The sequence below is a fragment of the Heterodontus francisci genome, chromosome 20, assembly GCF_036365525.1.
Source record: "Heterodontus francisci isolate sHetFra1 chromosome 20, sHetFra1.hap1, whole genome shotgun sequence".
Classification (NCBI taxonomy): domain Eukaryota; kingdom Metazoa; phylum Chordata; class Chondrichthyes; order Heterodontiformes; family Heterodontidae; genus Heterodontus; species Heterodontus francisci.
The window spans coordinates 62,921,127-62,936,717 of record NC_090390.1 but is presented as its reverse complement, the minus strand read 5'-3'; the positions used below and the strand labels follow the sequence as shown (position 1 = coordinate 62,936,717).

Below are 15,591 nucleotides of genomic sequence, written 5' to 3'. Positions count from 1 at the left end.
AAATAAAAACAGAAAGTGCTGGAAATACTCAGCAGGTCAGACAGCATCTGTGAAGAGAGAGAGCAACAGAGATAACGTTTCAGGCCAGTGACCTTTCATCAGTTTTGATGAAAGGTCACTGACCTGAAACGTTAACTTTGCTTCTCTCTCTCTTCACAGATGCTGCCAAACCTGCTGAGTATCTCCAGCACTTTCTGTTTTTATATTCTATTAAGCTGCTTGTCTGCACAAACTGGTAGCCTGCAGGCAGGTTTTATTGTTGAGGTCACACTATAAGATTGAGTTTGGGTGTGAATTTCAAAGGATTAAGGGAATGTATTCTGCAGAGCTCTACTTTTGCCCATTTTGCTTGCGTGAAATATTTGCAGGGACTTGCTACATTAAGCAAATAGGATAATCTAGCTAACATTCCCATTTTATTATTTCTTTGAAATCAACTTCCTTCTGCCCAGAGACATCTTAAAATTATAAACAGTAATGGAAGATTTCTTCTGTGCTCCGTTAGGCAAATCACAAATGTGCTTTTTATAAAGGTTTTACCGCATGTAACACTGCGAGGAATTCTAATTCAGGTTTATCTTTTAATTGCATATTCCATTGCAAGGATGTGCTTGCAGATCATAATAAATGTTGTAAATTTATATCATGACAAGTTTTTTTTTAAATCGTCAATGTTAATCAAGAAATAATGTTAGATGCTTTTAAAATTTCCCTCATTTGATTTTCAAGTTTCTACACTCCTTTTCTGGAGAAAGTAATTCCTGCTGGTTTTACAGTTCCACAGGTGCCAGAAACCATCTGGTACCTTGGCCAAAATGGCTTAGATAGTCAGTGCAATTAGACCATTCAACACAGGAAACCACAGCTGTGCCTAATCCTACTGTCACTTGACATACACATGCACATAATTTCCACCAAAAAAATTACTGGCTAATGTTCAGGAGTTGAATTTTTTTTTCCCTTCCCATGGCCCAAAGACATTGGGACAATTATTTCAATTTTACTATTTACCCAGCTGAGATTAGCTAACTCAGCACAGACTGGGGATTGGACCGAGGTTCATTACTTCTCTGCAACTTTTTTATTATCCTGATAAGCAGATACTTAACTGATTAAGTATTTGTATTTTTTGGAAATAGGTTTAAACTGAACTGTTAACTCAATGACCTGAACTGGACAATTTCAGATTGATTCACAAATAACGTTTTGTTGAATGGTGCAGGCTTGAATGCATCAGTCCCTTTAATAGAAGTGGCGCAACACTTACACAAGGTAATATTTCCCCCCGCCTGTCCTATTTTCATAGGTGTCCTCAAATCCACAAACATCTTTATGGCAAATAGGTACACAGGCACTAAATGTCATGAAATCCAAAGTGACAAAGCTAGAAGTATTATTGTTCATAATAGTTTTTAATTTAAAATAAGAAAATAATACTTGATGGTCTAATCTCTAGCAAGCTAGTAGGGATCATTAAGTCCTTGATGGTCTGATATTGGTGTCCATCAGCACTCTGACAGTCTTAGTAATGGGGAGTAGAACAGTGATGGTATTTTTTTTTCTGGCTCAGTTATGTATCCAACACAAACAGAAAGTCATTCCCATGCTTAAGAGCATCGAAATCAAGGTGGTGAGAAATCTATGCGGTTGTGCTGCGGCTTGCCCAATGTGGACTGCACACACTCTCCTCACAGAAAAATGCTCCAAATATCTAAATTCAGAGAGGGCTAACTGCCACTGTCCTTACTGCCACTATCTGACTGTTCTCCTTCAATCCAGCCTTATGGGTGTTCACTTCACTACAACTGGAAACACTAATAGCAGATCCAGAAAAAAAAACAGATTTATCAAACAACTCAATTCCACCTGTATCAGTTATCAGAAATAACTATGAATCACCCTTGTGCAAGCCTTTAGTGCTTTCCTTGTGTGCTCATTTACTGATCCTAGTGTTCATACAAAGTGGTTCCTCAGTGGCTGCAGCTGGGGAGATGGAAACCTTCCATTGAGAACACTTCAGATGGCTGTGGTGGGTGACTGCGAGCAGCTGTGAGTCTTGAGGGCAAGACTTTGGCATCTTGGCATAGGCCAGCATAGTCTGACATATCTGGTTGTTTAGGCCTAACAAGGGCGGTGGGAGAGCATGGAATGCAGTGATCCTTAGAGATAACAGCAGCTGCCTCTCCAATTGAGCCAAGGCCATTCTCCAGGGACTTCTTCAGCACTCCCGTGGTTCTGTGAGAGAAACACATGATAGTAGATAACCAATCATAGCCTCCTCTTGAGGTCCCCACCATTGCAGATGCCAATTTTCAGCCAATTCAATTCACTCTATGTGCTATCAAGAAATGGCTGAGTCCACTGTATACAGCAAAGGCTATGGGCTCCGATAACACCCCGGCTGTAGTGCTGCACCTCTAGCCATGCTGTTCCAATATGTTGTGGTATTGCTTTAAATGCTGCAGTGTTGCTTTAAGAGGCATATCCAAAATGGCTGTCCATCATTAGACAGAATGTGATGCACAGACCTTTCTGCCCTCCAAGCACTTGAGACAAGCAGCTAAAGGAACAACAATGTAAAGCACCTTCCCAGCATTGCTGTGCAAGTTAGTACCTTCAATAAAGAAACCTACTTTTTGGATTCACTGATCTTGTTTGCAGGCTTGGTGTGTCCGCATTACAACACAAAAACGTAATATGGTGGCAGCTGGTAGTTGTTAAAGATACCTCACGTTTATGCAGACATTGGAAAGCTGAACCCATTCACTTGCTACAGAAGCTCCAGAGTGAAGGTTTACAAGCTCACCAGGTTTGTCTGTGATCCTTGAGGCAGCGTGGAAGTCTGTCTAAGTGACTCTGCGATATTGTTGGCGTTGAACACACAATAGGTCCACATCGTCGGGACATCGCACATCGCGTCGAGATTCAACAGCTTTACTTTAAGGGAACTTGAGTCTGATTCAAGGTGCACTTAAGGTTTGCGCAGGAAGTAGTCCAATAAAAGCCAACTCCGAGAGGTGTGTGCTAGACAGGAACACCATTTTCGCTGATAGGCCCCAGGATCAGGAGTTCAGGGAGGTAGTTGACCTATCGCAACACAACCAGGCAGGTTCATCTGTGCGCAGCAGCCTCCAGTCATTTGAAAAGGCCAGCAGACTTTCATAGCTGTTTTCCCTCTTCTCATGAAGGTCTCAGGCAAGGCACAAAGGTAAAAAAGAAAAAAAAATTCCAGCTCCATTACTGACCTTTTCATCAATCAGTAGAGCTAAAAAGAAGAAACAAACAATCAACTATTGGTTCTCCCCATCACCATTACAGAGCCATTTCACGTTGAAACTGCTCTCTGAGAGCAGGGCTTTAGGATAGCGTGTGGACCAGGAGGTGGCTGAGGTTTTTTTCATGCCGAAACCACCCGTCGTGGGCAGAGGCTAAGTTCAGCACGTGACCATGGAGATAGCTCCGTTTTCTTCGAATATGGAAATTGCCCTTGGTGGGCGGAGCCTCAGGACAGCGCATCATCGCCCAACGCCCGGATCTGGCACCATGCTTACACTGCCTTTCTCTCTCTACTGATCCACTAGGCTGTGGCAGCTAGTGGTATTTCAGGCAATGATGTTTTTTTAAATAGCAGGAAGTTTCATTTTACAGCTGCAGTAACTTTATTTCCCCCATAGCAACAAGGCAGTTTTCTTTTTTGGCCGTAGAGAAAGCTTGTACTGCCAGTTAAAGGCCCAGGCAGTCATCACAGAACTTAACCCCTTAAGGACTGTCCAGGTTTAAATCTATTTCCCTGCCACTGATACTGTTCCATATAATGGGCTGGATTTTAAGAGCCCACTGCCGATCTCGGCAGCGAACTCAAAAAATGCCGTTCCGTCTGTGTAGGCCGCACACCAAAGGGCGTGGCGGCTCATTTAAATAACCAGGGTGGCCCATTCCGTCCTAATCATGTGGAGGGGGCGGGCTGTCTGTCCCCAGCAATGGTGCCAGCTGCCTGTGCGCAGGTGTTGGCGCCATTTTTAAAGGGCAGCCAGCCCTGTCGGCTCATTTAAATTTTTAAAGAAGCATCCCCTCAAAATTTGTGCAATAAATTTCTAACACCCTATTTTCTCACCCCCAGTAACAATTACATTAACTATTTGCCGTTCCCCCCAAAATACTTACCTTTTAGATGTGACCTTCCACCCCCCCAACTACACAAAGTTTAAAGTTCACACCTTCCCACCATTCCCTACACCCATTACGTTTATTTGACCCTGTCTCGCCTCCCCTGCACAAAAAAAACCAAATAAGCAGAATTTCTTAAAGGGGAACACCCTAAAAAGTCTATTAAGGAAAACAATATGGATCCAAAATTGCGAATGCCTGAGAGTTTCCAGAATCAAGAGGGACCCAATTAGATTCAAAATTGGTTCCTAAGGTTTAGAATCACTTTGCAACTCCATATAAAATCTGAAGTGGAACAAGTGAACACCCTCCTATATTCAGTAGGTGCAATTGTGGATGAAGTAATTGTCCAGCAAGGGATCAACGAAGCTACCAATAAATTTGAAGAGGTATTCCAAGCCTTTGATAAATATTTTAATCTCTGTACCAATAAAATCTTGGAAAGAGCCAAATTTAATAAGTGGGCACAAATGATTGGATGATCTGTAGACTCCTACATTAATGACCTTTATAGATTGGTTGAAGGTTGTGAATATGGCAAATTAAAGGCAGAACTAATCAGAGACAGGATAGTCGTCGGCATTGTGGATGAATTCTTGTCAGACCTGTTGCAATACAAGGAAGACCTTACACTGGAAAAGGCCATTCAAATTGTAACACAGGCTGAAATTCGCAAACACAATAGGGACATTCTACAATCTGAATACAAGCTGTGGATGAGAAGGAGTCCAATGCCCATCCAACTGGTTAAGCCAAAGCCAGGGAAACAATTTGAGGAGTAGAAAAAACATACATGTGAGAAGGCGTATGAAATAGGAAAACCTTGCCACATTATGGAGCCAAGAAGACCCACAAATGAGAGCAGTGCCCAGCAAGTAAAGCTGAGTGTTTTAATTGTGGAAAAACTGGGAACATGTGCCACAGCAAAATTTCTTTGCTTAAAGGTGCAAAGCAGAAGACTTTCACGCATAGCCTTCCTTTATGCTGAAGAGTCGCTTGGAGTTTTCCTTTTACTCGCAGCTGGACACGGGCTAGTGTCACGGTATTGTTTGACTAAGAGCCATGGGTGAATAGACATTACCTGCAACCGACAGTTGCATGGTCCAGGCGGGACACAACTGCGAGTAAAAGGCAAATTCTAAGCAACTCTTCAGCATAAATGAAGACAACCTTATACGTCTTACACAATCAAGAATTTTCTTTACTGAACAGGAATGCATGCTTGGAATTGCAGTTGATTGAGAAGGTAGCTGAAGTCAAGCCAACAAAGGTAAACAATTCCTGCCAATTGTCAGCCAATGCGTTATCGAGGGCAACTGTAGATCATCCGTCAGAGGAAGATATGAATTTTGTATGTGACATAGAGTCATACTCGCAACGCATGGCTTGTCTGCTCTTACAGTTGGGGAATGGTATATAGCATGAGGAGGTGTCTAATTAGAGTGGAAAAATTGATTCAAAAATGAATGCAAAATACTGCTGATGCTGAAAATCCAATCCGAAAATGCTGGAAACACTCAGCAGGTCAGGGAGCATCTATGGAAAGAGAAAAACAGAGTTAATCGTTGCACAATTTGAGAAGACCCGTGAACAGGCACAGGGATCACAAAGTATCATTAACCAACATCTGTTGCTTCCGATGCAGGCAGGACACAAACTGCATGCTGCCTACTCATTTAAATGATTGGAGCATGCAACCAGTGCTCAGCGTGCTGTTGAGTGGCTACACGCATCAGCAAGTGCTGCAAAATCGTGAGAGGCCAGCATGAGTCCAAGTTAGCTTGCACTGTTTAAAAGCAAGTCTGCACCTCTTAAAGTGGAGGAGCGTTTTGGCTGGAGCAGGTGCTGGAAGTCATTGGAAAAGTGAGTTTGACCTGGGAAAGACAGAAGGATGGCACAACATGGCAGAGAACAGGCTCGAAGATTTTCTGGCACTGCACTGGAGGCCTTTGTGCAGGAGGTGGGCAGGAGGAGAGATGTCATCTATTCACAGGGGGCTGCAAGAAGTTGGGGGGCATAGATTTAAGGTAAGGGCAGGAGGTTTAGAGGGGAGTTGAGGAAAAATGTTTTCATCCAGAGGGTGGTTGGAATCTGGAACACACTGCCTGAAGGGGTGGTAGAGGCAGGAACAATCAAGGCATTTAAGAAGTATTTAGATGAGCACTTGAAACGCCATAGCATACAAGGCTACGGGCCAACTGTGGGGAAGTAGGATTAGTTTTGGACGGGTGCTTGATGGTCGGCACAGGTGCATTGGGCTGAAGGGTCTGTTTCTGTGCTGTAAAACTCTATGACTCTCTAAGTTGGCCAGCAAGCACATAGAAGTTGTGAGAAATACGACAAGCACAGAAGAATGATGAAGAGTGTATTCGCATTAGACAATATCGTACACATGGGTGGCACAAGAAAATCCAGGAGGGAGAAAAAGGAAGACGTTCCATGAGTATAGGAAATACTTCACCATAATTGATGACTTAGTAATTTACAATGACAGAATTGTTATTCCTACTTCAATGAGATCCGATATCTTAGATCATTTACACCAAGGCCATTTGGGTATAATCAAGTGCAGAGCGAGGGCACAATCTTCGGTACGGTAGCCTGGGATATACGAGGATATTGAGACCATGATGAACAACTGTCAGACATACGTGATACACAGGCTAGAACAGCACAAACTGCTTTTGACTACCCAATTTCCAACTAGACTTTGGCAAAGGCTAAGCATGGATTTATTCATGTTTGGTGGGAAGTCATGGACCCTGAGCTTCCGGTTGCTTGCCATTTCAACACTCCCCCCTGCTCTCATGCTCACATCTCTGTTCTGGGATTGCTGCAGTGTTCCAGTGAACATCAATGCAAGCTCGAGGAACAGCATCTCATCTACCGATTAGGCACACTACAGCCTGCCGGACTGAACATTGAGTTCAATAATTTCAGAGCATGGCAGTCCCCCATTTTACTTTCATTTTTAGTTATTTTTTCTTCCTTTTTTTTACATTCTTTTTTACATTTTTTACTATCTTTTTTTGCATTTATTTCATTTCATCTTAGTTTGTTCAGTTTGCTTACCCACTGTTTTTTTTAGGTTTTTTTTCAGGTTTGCACTTGCTGCTGTTCAATATTCAGTGTATTAACACCTAATCTGTACGAATGCTTTGTCTTTCAACACACCATTAACATATTGTTTGCCTTTTCTCCATGACCTTTTGGTCAGCTATGTGGCCTGGTCCAATCTGCACCTTCTCCTTTGTTATCTCTTGCCCCACCCCCACCTCACTTGCTTATAATCTGTGACTTTTCTAATATTTGTCAGTTCCGATGAAGGGTCACTGACCCGAAACGTTAACTCTGCTTCTCCTTCCACAGATGCTGCCAGACCTGCTGAGTGATTCCAGCATTTCTTGTTTTTGTTTCAGATTTCCAGCATCTGCAGTATTTTGCTTTTATTATCATTATCGATTACTTTTCCAGGTGGATAGAACTCTGCAATTACATTCTATAACCACCGAGGTAGTTATCAGAATCTTTACGGACATCTTCGCGACACATGGGATTCCGGTTGAAATATTATCAGACAACAGACCACAGTTCGCAAACGAATGTTTTACCCAGTTTGCTGTGAAGATGGGCTTTCAGAATCCTACAAGCTTACTGAGGTATCCACAGTCCAATGGCAAGGCAGAACGAGGTGTGAGAACCATAAAATCTTTACCCGAGAAAAATGAAGATCTTCCTATCTCACTCTTAGTTTATCGTTCAATGCCACTGCTGTGCAGATTATCACCAACAGAATTACGAATGGGAAGGAAGTTAAGAACACAGCTTCCAGTATTGCCTCAACAATTGATGCCTGGATTGAAGACTCAAGACTATGATAAAGTTTGAGAAAGAGAAAACCCCTACAGAAGGAAACAAATCCAAAACTACAATAGGAGATTTTGAGTGAGAAGCTTACCCAAATTAAACAATGATCAGAAAGTTTGGATATGTGACCTGGAACGAGAAGGTACAGTAATCCAGAAACATGAGGACTATCAGCGATCGCATGTTATACAAACAAATGAAGGGAACATCCAAAGGAATCGGAGGAATATCATTCCTATTCCACAAAAGCAACAGTCAGTTGCAGCAAGATCCAGATGAAGAGGAACAAACCCAAATGGAATACTACAACCTGTAGAAATGAAAAACCAAGTCAGCAACCCAGACTTACTATGAGGACTACTAATCATCCCAAGCAGCTTAGAACGAGATTGGGGAGAGCTGTCAAACCTCCGATGAGACTGAATCTGTAAAGATTTGTAGGGGGTGGGGAGCGTGGGGGGCGGGGGGGGGGGTGGGGAACAGAGTAGTTGAGAAGTCATAAACGTATATATGTTTGGAAAAATATTGGATAAAGACTTGGGGGGAGATGTCGTATAAGGATGTAAAGGGCTAATACTGAAGACAGTGAGTGATGATATAACAGTTACGTACGATAGGCTTGAGAAGAAGAAGGTATGGCAGTACGAAGGATGTTAGCCTAGGTGGCTTGTGGAGAGTGTATATAGTAACTATAAATAATAACGACTTGTTAGTTAACCTTTATCGGAGCCTAAGACTTTCTGTAGAATGCCCTAAAATGCTACTAATACAAAAACAACTGAACCCAACAAATGGAGCTCTGTTTTCTTGACTTGGCCATTTCTGAGCCAGATAGCCAAATAATTAAGTCAAGATTGCCATTGGAAATGAAGGCCTATACAGGTTAAATACATCCGGTATTTCGGAGGATGACTTAAAGAACCCGAGTAAAATATGGTCCACATTGGAAGACCAGTTGAAAGTCAAGCTCGATTTCAGAATACACCTCCTCGAGTTTATGTCATTCCAGCAGCAGCCAAAGGAGACAATAGACCAGTTCGTGAGCTGATGTAGAGACAAGGGGCGTGACAGTGATTTTTCTGAGGCTGATCTAGCTGACAGGATTATGGAGCTTGTGATAGCTTCCACCTCCATTGAAGCATTCCAAGAAGACCTCCTTGATAAACCCAAAGGCTACAATTTAGACGCCTTGCTTGAAGTGGTCGTAAGTTCAAAGCTATCCTTATGCGCAGGCAGAACCTGCAAACCCTGTGCAGTTCATCTATTATTGACACCGTGCCAGCACAGTCAAACAGGGTGAGCCATCTGGGGATGTGGCCTTGTGCATTCACCAAGAAGCTGTCTGCCTTCCACGATATTTGAAGACATGTGGCAACAGAGGGCAATGGAAAAGCCAATGCAAGAAACCCAAGGCACACCAAGCCAAGCCACAGTCGGATGCTTGACAAGTACAGGATCCCAATGGATAGAGGGTACAGTCCAAATACCAATGGCAGAAAATACACGAGATGACCAGCCAAACTGAAAGGTTGGAAGGTGTGCATGACCTTCACTGCCACACAAAGTGAGAAGGCATTTCATATGGTTAACGTCACAGAGTGCATCGACATGGTGGGACCTTCAGAAGCCTTTGCCACCATCCAGATTATTTGCCTGAAAAAGTCTGACAAACACATGCTCTGGACCAAGATCAATACAGGTGCGAGCACCAACATTCTACCACTCTGCATCCTGAACAGCCTGCATCCACGGCAATGGCAAACTATGGCACAAGCGACCACCCCCAAGGTCAGGGTGTACAATGGTTCAGCGATTCTGTCCTTGGGATCCATTACATTCGAGTGCAAATAACCCTGGTTAACCCAAACTTTTTACATTGTGGATACCACAGGTCCATCAATTGCAGGCCTACCAGCATGGGGAGATTTCACACTGGTGACAATCCACAGCATTGACACGAATGCTAAGCCTACTAACCAAAAGGACAAGCCTTTTGTGGCCGACGTAACCTCACTCTATCCAGACAGGTTCGACAAGATTAGCAGTTTTAAGGGCAACACAGTTTTGATCCTCTATGCAAATGCAGCATCCATGTCCAAACAAAACTAAAGATCGAACTGGATAAGGTGGAAAAAGACGGCATCATTCGAAAGATACAGCACCACACCGACTGGTATAGTTCCATCACATGTGTAGTGAAGAAAGATGGATCCATTCATGTCTGTCGTGACTCAAAACATCTAAATGTGTCACTGAAACTATGCCCACATACGATCCCAACCTTAGAGGAATTAAACCCCAAGTTTGCAAATGCTAAATTCTTTCCAAAGTGGATGCCAAAAATGGGTACTGATCAGTTCACTTGGCGAAGACATCCCAAGAACTCACTACGTTTCACATTCCATTCAGAAGATACTGCTTCCGAAGGCTGCCATTAATAAAGACTTCTTCTGCAACATACGGGCCGCATCACATGCGAGATCTCAGTGTGCATCTGTACAGCAGATGACATTGCTGTTGTTGGCAGAATGAAGCAAGAGCATAACTTACATCTCCTGGAAGCAGCATGCTGAGAGGGGCTCATTTTTAACAATCACAAGTGCAACATCAACATTAAGCAGATTAATTTCTTCAGCTCCATCTATTCAGATAAAGGCATCCATCCTGACCCTGCCAAGCTGAAGGACAGCACTGCAATGCCAAAACCGAAAGACAAGCTAGATCTGCAATGTTGCCTAGGCTTATTAAACTTCATATCACCTTATATCCCAAATTTCCCTCACAAATCTTCATCTCTTTGCAACCTCTTGAAGAAGGAAGTTCCATTGGTGAGGACTGAAGATCATCAACACATATTTGATGACCTCAAGTAATCACTGACAGAAAGTCTGTCGACACTCCAATTCTATGACCCATCAGAAGTGACCACGCTAGAAGTTGATGCGTCTGAAAAGGGCATTGCAGCATGCATTCTTCAAAAATGAAAGCCAATTGCATTCGCATCGAAGAACCTCTCAAATCCCCAAACTTATTGTACAAACATTGGGTGGGAAATGTTAATCTTAGTGTGACGGAAATCACACCTGCCGAAAGGAAACATATTAATTTTGACATATGGGACACTACTGAAACTTTTTTACTGGACATTGCACATAACTTGTTTAAAAAAACCAACAGAGCTGACCGGCTGAAAACATGGTTGCACATTTGCATTCTGAGAGACAGTTGAATCGAGAGACAATGGAAGTGCTCACTGATTCAATTAACAAGATTGGTCTGAACAATCATAATAATCAACATTCTTTGTCTGTGTAAGAGCCAGAACTCCACATCCCACCGAGTGTGACTGGAGAACTTTGAAATCAACAACCCCCTCAGAAGCTGCGGTTTCACATAAAGAGATGGTCACATGAGCTACTTGCTGGTCAAACTGGGGACAGTTTCTATTGTGCCTCACAGAAAGGTAACAGACTGCAACTGAACTCCAAGAAGAAAGTACCTCTCTCTCCGCCTCTCTCTCCAGCAAAGTCCCAGGGAAACCACAGTGGCAGTGTAAGCCTCAAGACTACAGAACTTTACAGGTGACCACCAACAAAACAATTGAAACTTCTCTTCGGCCTTCTGGTACCAGAGAAGCAAGCTTAAAATTGTGCACTGGGCCCCAGCGAGAACTCAAAGACTTTAACTTCAATCAAAGACATTACATCAAACACAAAAGACAGTGACTCAATTCCATTTATTGCCAACTCTACTTCCACCCCCCCCCCCCACCTCAATTCTTTCTTCCCCTCTGTATCTATATCTGTGTGTGTGCTTATCTCGTGTGCATGCGAGCGTGGTTGCAAATTTTAGTAAATTTAACTGGGTTAGAGTGGTAAGGTTAATAAACTTGCATCTTTCTTGTTTAAACCTAAGAAAACCTATCTGATTGGTTCATTTGCAATTGCAATTAGAGAGCAGTGGGCAAAGACTCACTGAGGTGAAGCTAAAATCACTGTGTTTTAAAAGAAAATCCCTGTTACAGCCAAACCAGGAAAGGGGCAAAAGGGGAGCCTGAGACTCTTTCCTCACCTGGTCGTAACAGAAATTTGGGGGTTAGCATCTGGATTAGACCCACAGACAAACGAGAAATTGGAAGTGGGAAATCAAATTGATCCCAATCAAAAATAGAGAGAAGACTTCAATACAGGTTTTCTTGTGGTTGTGTGTGCTAGGGTACTAACATGTCCGCAACCAAAGCCCGTACCTCCTCAAGCCAGGGTGAAGTAACTTGGGATAAGTTAAAGGCACTATCTATGGAGGATTTTAGGAACGTGGCTGAGCAGTGTGGGATCACTTTTTGTGCCAAAGCTTGGAAATCGGAACTCCTAAGTCTAATGACCAACCAGTTTTCTCTTGAATCTGAAGAATCAGAGGCAGGGTTAGAATTCGAGTCAGACAGGATAATATTGCAAAGATACAATTGGAATAGGGGAAACTTGCATTAGAAGACAGGGAAGGAGAGAGAGAAAGGGAGAGAGAAGAGAGAGAGAAAGGAGCACTGGAGAGAGAAAGAGAAAGAAATTTATGGAAGGAACAGAAGGAAAGCGAGCTGAGGTGGCTTGAGTTAGCTAGGGGGCAACAGAGTAACCCCAGTGAAAGCCTGGCCAACATGGAGAATACAAGTAGTGCGGGGCTGTGTGCTGAGTTTTTAAAATGTTCCCAATTGATTCCAAAATTCAATGAGGGAGATGTGCAGCATTTTTTGTAACTTTTGAGAAACTTGCAAGGCAGTTAAAATGGCCGTCCGAGAGCTGGACTCTCCTGCTACCCAAGCTAGTTAACCGGAAAAGCCCATGAGGTTTATTCCCTGTTGCCAAATGAGAGTTCAGAAAATTATTAACTGACTAAAAATGCTATCCTCAGGGCATATGAGCTAGTACCGGAAACTTACCGCCAGAAGTTCTGAACCCTCTGGAAACAAGCTGATCAAACTTACTTGGCGTTTGAGAGAAGTAAGCAGCTGGCTTTTGACCAGTGGTTGAGGACTCGTAAAGTATGGCTCACATATGAAAACCTTAGAGAGGTGATTTTACTCGAGGAATTTAAAAACTCTCTCCCCCTCTCTATAAAGACCCATGTGGAGGAATAAAAAGTGCATAGTGAGAGGCAAGCCACAGTTCTGGCAGATGAGTTTGCTCTAACATACAAGTCGGTTCCCCAGGGGAAAACCTTTCCTAGTCACCCCTACAAATCCGTAAAGGACAAACGGTGGGAAGGTGATAAGTCCCAAGCAGTCCTGGGAGAGAAAGAAAATTTGGACACACATGGGGCTCTCCTCCAGCCAAAAGGATAGTACTGTAAGTAGGAGTGAGACCCGGGGGCCTGTGTGTTTCCATTGTAATAAGGCTGGTCTAAGAGATGACTGCTGGAAACTATGGGGAAAGCCTGTAGGGTTAATCAGGGCACACCCACTCAGTACAGGAGAAGGGACCCTGATGGAAACTGCAGCTGAGTAGGCTGTGGCTTTAACTGCAGCAGCAGTAAGACCCAGAAAAAATACTGCTGCGGGTGCAGGAAAATCTAATGAGATCCCTGAAGCTATCAGGATTTTGTATCCACAGGGAGAGTAACTCCATATCCCTCGAGTGGGGCAAGCAAACCCATAGTAATCCTCAGGGACACAGGGCCACAAGATCCCTTTTGCTGCTAAAAGGCATGACCTTTCCCCCAGAGAGTGCAGTAAATGAGAGGATGATAGTAAATGATATTGGAGGGCAGTGTATGCCCGTACCTTTACACCGGGTGCACTAGGAGTGTGACCTAGCTTTGGGACCAGTGGCCGTAGGGATTGTCCCCGGTTTGTCTGTGGATGGGGTTAACCTGCTCCTAGGTAATGATCTGGTGGGATAAAGGTGGTAGCTTCCCCAGTAGTGAAGAGAGACCGAAGAAGGTCAAGGAGACAGGGTAGTGGCAGGAGACAGTCCTCTGCAGTTCCCCTGAATATGTAGTGAATGGGGCCATGACCAAACCAGCTCCCTCAGAGGAGACTGAAATGGCACTGCAGAAAGATGACCCTGTGGTCTGTCTGTCTGAAACTTTCTTGGAAAGTTAGAGGAGCTGGGAATGGATTAGATAGATCTTCCCTAGCTGAGGCTCAGTGAGCCAACCCAGTATTGAGAGAGTTAGCACAGGCTGCCCAAACTGAAATTGAAGCAGATGGAGTCCCTGATTGCTACTATTTAAAGAATGAGGTACTGATGAGGACGTAGAGTTTCCCTCACAGAGCTGAGGACAAAGAGTGGACAGTGGTTCACTGGTCAATGATGCCGCAGAGGTACCGTAAAGAAATATTAAGAGGGCCCCATGAGATTACAATGGCTGTGCATGTTGGTATATGAAAAACCAAAGTCCGCATAAGGCAGCAGTTTGAATGGCCAAAACTCCACAACAATTTGGTGGAATACTGTAGGAGTTGCCACATATGCCAGGTCGAGGAGAAACCCCAACCCACAGTGAAATCTGCACCCCTAATTCCTGTACTGGTGTTTGGAGTTGGAGAACCCTTCAGCAGAGGGTTGGTGAATTGTAAGGGGCCACCGCCGAGAACAAAAAGGGACAAACAAGCACAGGTCTGGCAGAGAGTTAGAGAGGAAGGGGGCAAAAGGTCGAAGAGGACAGGTTAAAGGAGGTCTGGGAGTTTTCCCAAATGAAAACCCCTACTGTCCAGTCAGCCAATCCTGAAGTGTTGGAAAAATTAGACCCCACATACTCCTATGTAAATGCAGACAGCGGACACACCTTACCGGAGCTGCTAAGAGCATTTGCAGAAATCTGCAGGGACAAAGAAAGTCCTCAAAAGGATAGAGAAACAGTGAGTGTGATGCACTCACTCTAGTCGAAGTGCCGCAGGGACATGCAGTTGAATTTGGACATATACCTGGAAGCAGGAGTGTCCCAGAGGACAAAGGGAAGATTAGCAAAGAATCCTTCCCCACAGTCAGGAGAAAAGGGAACCAACAAATACCCTGAAGTGAACAGCACTTGCATGACTCTCCCAGAGCTAATTAAATCTAACCATCCCCCTGCAGACCCTAACAGGAAGAAAGGCACCCTAGACAATCATGGAAATGTGCAAACCCCAAACCTCCCCAAAAATCACACATTTATTGGGATTTCCATTCCCAATGTATTGCAGGCTGATAGTGAAGAAACTTTAAACCCCTTGGGCAACACATATGTATCTTAGACCCACCTCAAGGAAAACGGGCGGACGGGCTATGAAGAAGGCAAAACGGCTATGAAGAAAAGACAGGCTGAAACCATTTTCTTTGATTCCTGAATGAATGAGAATGAATGAGAGTAAGGCATGTGTGCTTTCCTGTATTTTTTCTTCCTTCTAACTTATAATGAAATGCCCCCCTAATGTCGCATTTCATTCTGTGAGAGGTGGAGGTGTGACGGAAATCACACCTGCCAAATGGAAAGAAATTAATTTTGACATATGGGACACAACAGAAACTTTTTTACTGGACATTGCACATAACTTGTTTAAAAAAACCAACAGAGCTGACCAGC

At 43.6% G+C, this 15,591-nt stretch overlaps 1 protein-coding gene across 1 annotated transcript in view; it reads right to left on the bottom strand.

Annotated features, from left to right (window-relative positions):
- Positions 1 to 15,591, bottom strand: part of LOC137380688 (hyaluronan-binding protein 2-like) — a 74,678-nt gene that overhangs the window by 49,458 nt on the left and 9,629 nt on the right. The window lies entirely within an intron of this gene.